An 11,474-nucleotide genomic window follows, 5' to 3' on the forward strand; every position below is an offset into this window, starting at 1 on the left:
AACTTCCATAATTTAAAGAGAGATGCCCGGGGTTGGGGATTTAGCTAGGTGGTAGAGCGCTTGCCTAGCAAGTGCAAGGCCCTGTGTTCAGTCCCCAGCTCCGAAAAAAAAGAAAAAAAAGAGAGAGATGCCCATAAGAATACAAGAAGCCAACAGAACACCAAACAGATTGGAACACAAAAGAAATTCCCCACTTCACATAATAACCAAAACAACAATTGCGCAGTACAAAGAAAGAATATTAAAAGCTGTGTGGGGGAAAAAATCAAGTAACCTATAAAAGCAGACCTATCAGAATTACACCAAACTTCTCAACAGAGACTATGAAGTCTAAAAAATCCTGGGCAGATGTCATACAGACCCTAAGAGAACACAAATGCCAGCCCAGGCTACTCTGACTTACCATAGATGGACAAACTAAGATATTTCATAACAAAACCAAAATTAAACAATATCTTTCCACAAATCTGGCCCTACAGAGGATAATGGTGGTAAAACTACAACATAAGGAAGGTAACTAGACCCATGAAAATACAAGAAACAGGTAATTCTACATTAGTAAAACCAAAAGAACACACCACACACACACACACACACACACACACTACTATCACCATCATCAGTATAACACGAACTCACGATAATTGGTCATTACTATCTCTCAATATCAATGGTTCTTTCCAGCTTCTGGCTATTATAAACAAGACTGCTAGGAACATAGTGGATCATGGGTCTTTATTGTATGTTGGAGCATTTTTGAGTATATGCACAGGAGAGGTATAGCTGGCTCCTCAGGTAGTGGAATGTCCAATTTTCTGAGGAACCTCCAGACTGAATTCCACAGTGGTTGTACCAGTTTGCAATCCAACCAACAGTAGAGTAGTGTTCCTCTTTCTCCACATCCTGGCCAGCATCGGCTGTCACCTGAGTTTTTTATCTTAGCCATTCTCACTGTGTGAGGTGGAATCTCAGGGTTGTTTTGATTTGCATTTCCCTGATGACTAAGGATGTTGAACATTTCTTTAGGTGCTTCTCAGCCATTTGGTATTCCTCAACTGAGAATTCTTGTTTAGCTCTGTACCCCATTTTTAATAGGGTTATTGGGCTCTCTGGAGTCTAACTTCATGAGTTCTTTGTATATTTTGAATATTAGCCCTGTATCAGATGTAGGAACGGTAAGTATCTTTTCCCAATCTGTTTCTTCCCATTTTGTCCTAATGACAATGTCCTTTGCCTTACAGAAGCTTTGCAGTTTTATGAGGTCTCATTTGTCGATTCTTGATCTTAGAGCATTCCACTACCTGAGGACCCAGCTATACAACTCCTGGACATATATCCAAAAGATGCTCGAACATGTAACAAAGACTCCACTATGTAAATAGCAACCTTATTATTTATAGTAGCCAGCAGATGGAAAGAACCAAGATGTCCTTCAACAAAGGAATTCATTCAAAAAATGCACTGCATCTATACAATGGACTACTACTCAACAATCAAAAACAATGACTTCATGAAATTCATAGGCAAATGAAATGAACTAGAAAATATCATCCTGAGTGAGGTATTCCAATGACTGAAAAACACACATGGTATGCAACCAATGATAATTGGATATTAGCCAAAAAGCTCAAATTACCCAAGTTGCAATCCACAGACCACAGGAAGCTGTGAGGGTAGGAACACCCTAATAGAAGATGGGATAAGTGAGTTATGAGCAGGAAACCAGGAAAAGAGATGACCTTTGAAATGTAAATTTAAAAAATCCAATAATAATAACAATAAATAAATAAAACCTTGAGCACCAAAAAAGGGGGGGGGCAAAACAAAAGTACTTATAGGAGAGGATATGGAGGCAAAATTTAGAGCAGCGACTAAAGGAAAGGCCATTCAGAAACTGCTCCACATGTGGCCCATATATATACAGCCATCAAAACTAGATAAGATTGATGAAGCTAAAAAGTGCATGCTGAAAGGTACAGGATATAGACCTCTCCTTAGAGACACAACCAGATCATGTAAAACACAGAGATGAATGCTAGCAGCAAAGCACTGAAATGAGAATAGGACCCTTTTTTGGGGGAATTAAAGGTTGGAAAGAGCTGAAGGTGCTTTCAACTCCATAAGAACAATAATGCCAACCAACCAGAACTTCCAGGGACTAAAACACTATCCAAAGACTATACATGGACTGACCCACGGCTTCAACTGCTAATGTAGGAGAGAATAGCCTTTTGGGGATACCAGTGCAAGGCTAAGCCCTTGGTCTTGCCAAGGTTGGACCCCCAGTGGGTCTGGGGAGGCGATAAGGGTGGGTTTCTGGTGAGGGACACCCTTATGGGATAAGGGGAGGAACAGGGGCTTATGGACAGGAAACCAGGAAAGGGAATAACATTTGAAATGTAAATAAAGAAATATATCCAATAAAAAAGGAGTCAAAATATCATATTGGCAGGTGATATGATAGTACACTTATGTGACTCCAAAAGTTTCACCAGATAAATACTATAACTGATAAAGAACTTCAGCATCATGGCTGAGTATAAAATTAACTCAAAGAAATCAATAACCTTCTTCTACTCGAAGATTAAACAGGCTGAAAAAGAAATTAGGGAAATGGCACCCTTCACAATTGTCCCAAATAATACAAAATACCTCGATGTGACTTTAACCAAGCAAGTGAAATATCTGTATGAAAAGAACTTCAAGTCTCTGAAGAAAGAAGTTGAAGAAGATCTCAGAAGATGGAAGGAACTCTGATGCTTTGGATTGGCTGGATTAATATTGTAAAAATGGCCAGTTTGCCAAATGCAATGTATACATTCAATGCAATCCCCATCAAAATGCTAACTCGATTCTTCATAGAGATAGAAAAAGAAATTTACAAATTCATTTGGAATAACAAAGAAACCCAAGATAGCAAAATATCAACAATAATAGTACATCTGGGGAAATCACTATCCCTGACCTCAAGCAGAATTAAACAGCCATAGTGATAAAAAAAACTGTATGGTTTTGATACAGAGACAAGGGGATAGATCAGTGGAATAGAGTTGAAGACCCAGAAAGGAATCTACCATCTATGGTCACTTGACCTTTGACAAAGGAACTAAAACCATGCAATGGAAAATAGATAGCATTTTCAAAAAATGGTACTAGTTCAACTGGATGTCAGCATGTAAAAGAATGCAAATTGATCCATTCTTATCACCCTGTACAAAGCTTAAGTCCAAGTGGATCAAGGACCTCCACATCAAATGAGATACACTCAAACTAATAGAAGAAAACTTGGGGAAGAGTCTTTAATACATGGGCACTGGGGAAAATTTCCTGAACAAAACACCAAGGCCTTATACTCTAACATCATTAACTGACAAATGGCACTTCATAAATCTGCAAAGCTTCTGTAAGGCAAAGGACACTGTTGTTAGGACAAAACAGCAACCAAAATATTGGGAGAAGATCTTTACCAATCCTACATCTGATAGAGGGCTAATATCCAAAATATACAAAGAACTCAAGAAGTTAGATTCCAGATAGCCAAATAGCCCTATTAAAAATGGGGCACATAGGTAATCAAAGACTTCTCAGTTGAGGAATATCAAATGGCTGAGAAGAATCTAAGGAAATGTTCAACATCTTTAGTCATCAGGGAAATGTTAATCAAAACAAGCCTGAGATTCCACCTCCTAACAGTCAGAATGGCTGAGATAAAAAATTCAGGTTACATTAGATGCTGATGAGGATGTGGATAAAGAGGAACTCTCTTGTTGGTGGGATTGCAAACTGGTATAACCACTCTGGAAATTAGTCTGGATGTTCCTCAGAAAATTGGACATTCCACTACCTGAGGACCCAGCTATACCTCTCGTGGACATATACCCTCGAGATGCTCTAACATATAAAAAAAAAGACATATGCTCCACTATGTTCATAGCAGCCTTATTTAAAATAGCTAGAAGCTGGAAAGCACCCGCATGCCTCTTCAACAGAGGAATAAATACAGAAAATATGGTACATCTACACAATGAAGTACCACTCAGCTATCAAAAACAATGACCTCATGAAATTCATAGGCAAATGGATTGATTTAGAAACTGTCATCATGAATGAGGTAACACAATCACAGACAAACACACATGGCATATACTCAGTGATTAGTGAATAGTAGCCCAAAAGCTCGAATTACCCATGATGCAATCCACAGACCACAGAAAGCTCAAGAAGAAGGATGACCAAAATGTGCATGCTTCATTCCTCTTACAAGGGGGAATGAAAATATCCATAAGGCAAAGTTTAGAGCAGAGACTGAAGGAAAGGTCCTTCAGTGCCTGCCCCACATGTGGTATATATATATATATATCACCAAAACTAGATAATATTGATGAAGCTAAGAATAGAATGCCTACATGAACTGGATATAGATCTCTCACAATTTCCCAAAAATACACAGGGAAACAGACTGGATACACAACCAGGATCCATAATTTTGCTGCATTCCCGAAACTTACCTCAGCAACAAATGTAAACACTACTCAGAGTAAAGAGCTGGGGAAAAGTCTTCCAAGCAGATGGTCCCCAAAAAGCAAGTTTGAATCAACATTCTAATCTCTAATAAAAAAAGCCTTTCAACCAAAAGTTATCAGAAGATATGGGGATGGACACGTCGTACTCATCAATGGAAAAATCCACTAAGATGATATCTCAATACTGAATATCTATGCCCCAAACACAAGTGCAACTAAATCCGTAGAAGAAATTTTACTAAAGCTCATAACACACGTTGAAACTCATATAATAATAGTGGGTGTCCTCAATACTCCCAGTCTTACCAATGGACAGGTAATTGAAACCAAAACGGAACAGAGACACAGTGAAACTAACAGAAGTTATAAACCAACTGAATTTGGCAGATAGCTACACAATGTTTCACCCAAACAAAAAAAAAATCTTCTTATCAGCACCTCATGGATCCTTCCTCAAAATTCCCCCTACAGTCAGTCACAAGTCAAACCTCAAGGGATACAAGAAAATTGAAATAATCCCATGCATCCTATCAGATCACCATGGACTAGAGCTAGTTTCAATAATAACAAAAATGACAGAAGCCCACATATACATGAAAGTTGTATCTTATCAGACTGATATGTATTAAACAACAGAAACAGTAGAAAGTCTACACATTCAACAATTAATAAATGGGACCTCATGAAACTGACAAGTTTCTGTAATGCAAAGGTCATTCTCAATAGGACCTATCGGGAGTCCAACAATTGGGAAAATATTTTTACCAACACGGCTTCTGACACAGGGCTGATATCTAAAATTTCTAAAGCACTCAATAAGTTAGACACCAAAGCCCAAATAACCCAATTAAAAATGGGATACAAAACTAAACAGAGAATTATCAACAGAAGAATTTCAAATGGCCAAGAAGCACTTAAAGAAATTCACAAAAGTCCTTAGTCATCAGGGAAATGCAAATCAAGATAAGTTCAAGGTTTTTTTTTCCACTCAGCAGCACAGCCAACATAAAAATCTCAAGAGACAGCTGGCAAGGTTGTAGAGCAAAGGGAACACTTAATTCCTAGTGGCAGTACAAATTTGTACAAGCCCTGGAACTGGAAACAGTTCTACCTCAAGAACCAGATGTACCACTCTTGGGCACTTACCATAAAGATGTTCCAGCATTACAAAAACACAATTGCCTAGCCATGTTCATAGGAACTTTACTCACAATACCTAGAAACTGGAAACAATCTAGATGTCTGTCACCTGAAAAAAAAAAAGGATAAAGAAAGTGTGGTACGTCTACACAATGGAATATTATTCAGCTATTAAAAATAAAGCCATCATGATTCTGCATCAAATGGAGGGTAATCGAGAATATCATCCTGAGTGAGGTAACCCAGTTCCAGAAAGCAAATGCATGGTGTATACTAAGTTATAAGTGGAAATTCACCACAAAAGAAAGGTACCATGTTACATTCCACAGCCCCAATGAAGCTAAAAAGGAAGGCCCAAATAAAGAAGCTTGCATCTCACCCAGAAAGGTGAATAAGAAGCAGACAGAAGGAGAATACTGGAAGGGAGGGGAAGTAGGGAAGGAGAAATGTGTTCAAAATAAGGTGTGAGGACTGACAAGGGAGATGGCCAGATGGCTGTGAAAATGGATGGAAATCTGGAATTGGCAGCGGTGAGGTGGGGAGAGGATCTCCAGGACTAGACAGACTTGGGATAATGGTAGCAACTAAGTATCAGTGGGGTGAGCTTAGCTGTGACTCACTACATTGGGGTCATGGAACCTGAAGAGACTACTACTGTAGCCAGGAAGACATTCCACTAGAGTGACAGAGACACTAACCCACCCACAAAACCCAAAATTCATCCTGTGTAGAAGAAATGTAGGCATGGGAGATGGAGCAGAGACTTAGAGAATGGCCAAACAATAACCATCCCAAACTGAAACCCACCCCATGGGCAAGCACCACTATCAATGATACTGTGTTATGCTTGCAGACAGAAGCATTTTGTTCTTTGAGAGGCTCCATCCAGCAACTGACTCAGACAGAGAGATAGACACCCTAGACTGGGAAATCTTCTGGAAGAATAAGACAAAGGATTGTGGGCCTGGAAAGGCATAGGAACTTCACAGGAAGAGCAACAGATTAAACTGCTGTGGACCCTTGAGGCTCTCAGTGTTGAACCACCAACCAAAAATCATAAACGGGTTGGACCTAGGCTTCCCCCTACATATGTAGCAGATGTGCAGCTTAGTCTTCATGTGGGTCCCAAAGAACTGGGACATGGTTACCCCAAAAGTTGTTGCTTGTACAAGAAATATGTTCTTGTAGCTGGGCTGCCTGGTGTAGGCTCAATGTCATAAGAAGAACCTAACCTTTCAAAGACTTGAAGTGCCAGGGTGGGGTATGCACAGTGGGGCCTTCACCCTCTCAGAGAAGGGGATGAGGGATTGGGGAAGAACTGTGGGAAGGGGTGATGAGCACAGGGAGAGTGAGTGGAGTGTAAAGTAAATGAGTAAAACAAAAAAATGAGTTAAAATAAAATATAAAGAAATGATTTTCAAATCTCTAGCCAGCACTCTTTCTAGTTGTAAAGATGCTGGGAAATCTAAGTGTAAGGCAGTTGCATAACATAAGCAGTTTGCAACATTCTGCAACTGACCAGACTGGTTTCTAAGCTTCTAACACCAGGTTGCAATTTTTATTTCATTTGGTTGCATCTAAAATAAGTGTACAATAATTTCTAAATATTAATAAAAACATTACTTAAATGTCAATACTCAATTATCCAACTACTTCAGGAATACTAAATGTGTTCTTTAAAGCTTAGTTTTGTTCGTTGAATCCAAATCAATTAAAATCAGTGCACATCTCCGAGTTTCTGAGTCGCTTTATTCCTCTCTCCTCACTTGCAATTAATGCACTAAAAGAGAGAAAATTCCTTCACCATGCGTTTTGCATAGAAAAACAAATGATTTTAAAGTTTTAATTCTATTGGAGGGTAGACAAATTTATATATTTAAAAATTAGTATTTAGGAATTTTAATGAAGTGTCTATGAATATATGAGTAACTCTGCTTCCCAACTTTCACTTTTCCCTGATCTGAAAAAATAATTGATATTTTCATCAGAAACAAATATTTGTATTATTTATACAATAGGCTAAGAGTTAGGGTTAATGTTAGGATTAGGATTAAATAGGGTAAATGTATGCTGCAGATAAGTATATTTTTATTTTTAAATGCTAATATGATGCAGTTATGGGTAGGCACAGGCACCTGCATTTTGTTTCTTGAGTATTTAAATTTTTCATTTAAAAACTAAACAACTAAACAGCAAACTTAGAAATATCTGTGAAAAATTTTCCATGGACTCACACACTCAGATTTTCCTTAATTCAATGAAAAATTGCCAAAAATGGGAGGCAGAGTACTAGTATAAAAGTGTATTCCTAACTATATACGGATAGACAGAATGATAGAGAGAGAGAGACAAAGAGAGACACAGAGACAGAGAGAGAGAGGAGAGACAGACAAAGAAAGGTATCATTCACGCAAGCATACATAAGTGAAGATTGGTATTAGAAAGAATGTAAGAAAGTAATGTCACAGACGCTCATGAAAAAAGTACAGTGATGTGTATGCATGGATATATCAGATGAAAAGCCATTATCATTTATATGAATAAAAATACTTAGTAGAAATCATAAGAAAAGAGAATAAAATTATGTTCTTGTCAGAAAAGTGATTAGAAATGAACATCAGCAATTGAAGCTAAATAATATAGCTTACAGCAGTGCACACACAGGTGGAATCAGTGAGATTCAAAGAAAGAATAGTGTAAATTAAGAAAGCATTCCAAGTTGGGTGGATAGTTTGAAAATGGAGGAGGAAAAAGAGGGTAGGTTCAAACTCCATTACGTACATGTATTGACTTCTTGAACAGTAATATTAAACACTCAAATACAAACAATTGCATTAAATATTATAATATTAAAGCAGAAAAAATATCTAAGAACTTCGAAATGATACCTGCCCATTCTTCATACCCACTTTCCTCCCTAAGACATTTGCTTGTCAACTCTTCCGTAATCTGATTTCTGTTTCCATTGAGATCAGAGTTGATATTTTAATTTCATGATTCATTACATTCTTCACTCATTGTTGACACTGAACGAAGTCAGGAAATGGATCTGAGTTGAATGACATTTACCACTGTGTTGTAGGACACATATCCAAGGTTACAACTGGATTCTTCCGGGACTTCTGCTTCCAGGAGTACAGGGTAAGAAATATACACCTTGTTTCTCTGTTCTTTTGTTTCTCTATGTTTCTAATTGAGGCCTTCCTAAGCCACACATGAAGACCACTCAGGCCATTCTCTCTGTCAATTTAGTATCTGGACAAACATCACATTCCCTTACGTTGAATAGAAGAAACCACCAGCAAACAAAACAAAACAAAACAAATAAAAAACAACCTTCTCTTTCTCCCTAAAAGCCCTTAAGTGTTGAGAGAACCATGAAGTGGTAACTGGAGTAGATTTACCAAGTCCTAGCATCTCCCCTTCAAAATGCATACTCATTATGTCAGGGGGGAAAGTATAATACTTTTTAATATATGTAGAGATAATACTGCTTTAGGAGAGTGGGAGTAATGGGTTTTCTTTATGGAGACTGTTGACTGCTTTTCTTATTTGACAAACTTCTCAGAAACTTTGGGATTTTATAGGAGGTACTTTTGAGTCTGGAGACATTTAGGATAGTTCCAGTGTATTCGTAGATGTCATATGTCCAAACTACGTAGTGCCATCTATACTAGGGTCTTTCACTGAGGCTCTAGGATGCAACCAGAGAAAAGTACCAAATTGATATTGTTTTATTTGTGTCTTACATCAAGAAATCTACAGGAATTTTCCCACGCCCAGTTCTGAGATTTTTGGTTTGGTTTTATGTTGTGTAGGGGAAACATTATCAGTCAAGTAGTGTATTTCCTTTAAGGTACACCTGTACTTTTTGGATGCATATACATCAATGTTTTCTAACTGTTTTAAATAAAAATAAAACAGATGTCTCCCAATTGTTTGTAAAACATGCAGAGTGCTATTTGCTTTTCTTTCTATCCTCCACTTCTGTATGGCCATTCTTACCAATTAATTTCTTTTAACTTTCCCATCTTTTCTCATAGCATCATTATTTTACCATGGCCTTCATTAGTTTTTCTTTTTCTCCATCACACGCTTGGTCATTTCACATCCTTGACTACTCCGTCTTATATACTCAATTATAAAGATTCACAGCTGAGAACCATAGACAAAATAGAACATGGAGCATTTACCTTACTGTAGCTGGGTAATATCACTCATGATAACATTTTCTAGGTACATTTATCTGCTTCGTAAATCTTTGAGAAAGGACCAATATGTCCATCAAAGTGGCAGAAAATATGATCAACTTAAGAATAAAAGAGTACCCTTTACAAATACCAATTAAAATATACTGAGACAGAAAACATGGAAATATTTGTATTGACAACAACAACATTGAAATCTATGTATAAGGAAACCTAAGCAATATTGTGAAAAATGTCTACATTGAAAGCTTCAAATCTGAAAAAAGGAGAAGTAGGTAGACTCCAGAGAATGAAAGATATCCCATGGACATGGTTTTGTATCATCCACATTGCAACGGGTGTATCCTAACAATATTTAGAAATTCATCATAATCCCAAAAAAAATGCACATGGGAATCTTCACAGAAATGGTTTCACATCATAAGCTTCATACACAGACACTAATCAATCTGGATCATCACAGCTATTCTAAGAAACAAATAAATTTGGGGTGATTACAATATCAGATTTCAAGCCAAGTTACAGAAGTAGAGTATTAAAAACTATGAGAATGGCAAAAACAGATTCGTGGATCAATGTAACGAAAAAGAATCCCACACTTGAGAAGGCAAAGCTAGAGTTATGTGATATTTGATAAAGATGCCAAAAATTCAAGGGGCAGGGAAGGCAGCATCCCAAAAAAATATAATCCTTGAACAAAATGAATGTCCAACATGCAGAAAAATAATATCCATATTTATGACTCTACACAGGAAATCACATACAAATGTGTGAAAGATCATGATGTAAAACCTAAAGTCCTGAAACTACTAGAAGAAAATATGGCCAGGGCTGAATGATGGTCCGAGTGTAGGAAAGGATTTTATGAAGAAGAATCCATTCAGACAGGACTTAAGGCTAATAACTGCCAAACGGGATCACATAAAACTAAAAATCTGTGCAGCTAAAAAAATAATCAGCCAAACAAAGATGGAACCCTCAGGGTAGGAAAGATTCCTTGCCAGCTGTACTTCTCATAAGAGAATAATATCCAGAATACACAGGGAAGACAAAACAAAGAAACAACCCACAAAGCAAATGATTCAAATGAAAACTGATAAAGGATCTATATAGAGGATTAAACACCAAGAAATAAAAATGACAAGCAAACACTGAAGGAAGTATTCAAAATTCTTAGAAGGTATTAGAATTTCAGATTAATAGTACATTGCAATTTCATGTTTAACCATTCTGAACACTGAAGATCAAGATAATAGCAGACATCCTATCCTGCAGAAGATGTTTAAAACATGAATCCCTGTTCAGAGTCTTGGGAGAGGTAAACAGGGCAATCTATCAGGAATTCTCAAAACCTGAAAGGTAATTTACCACAGGACCATGATTTACCACTCCTTGGTAGATGCCAAAGGACTCAATATCCCACTCTGCAGATACACGCTCACGGTCCCTCTCACCCTAGTAAAAGGGGAACTCCTGTAAATGCCTTACATCTGTGGAGGGGACTGAGGATGTGGAACATAGAAACAATGGAAGAATACTCAGCTGTAATGAGACAATTATACTTTGATATCCTCATCAGATTAGATCTTGCTCCTGTCGATAA

The sequence above is a fragment of the Rattus norvegicus genome, chromosome 4, assembly GCF_021556685.1.
Source record: "Rattus norvegicus strain SHRSP/BbbUtx chromosome 4, alternate assembly SHRSP_T2T, whole genome shotgun sequence".
NCBI lineage: Eukaryota > Metazoa > Chordata > Mammalia > Rodentia > Muridae > Rattus > Rattus norvegicus.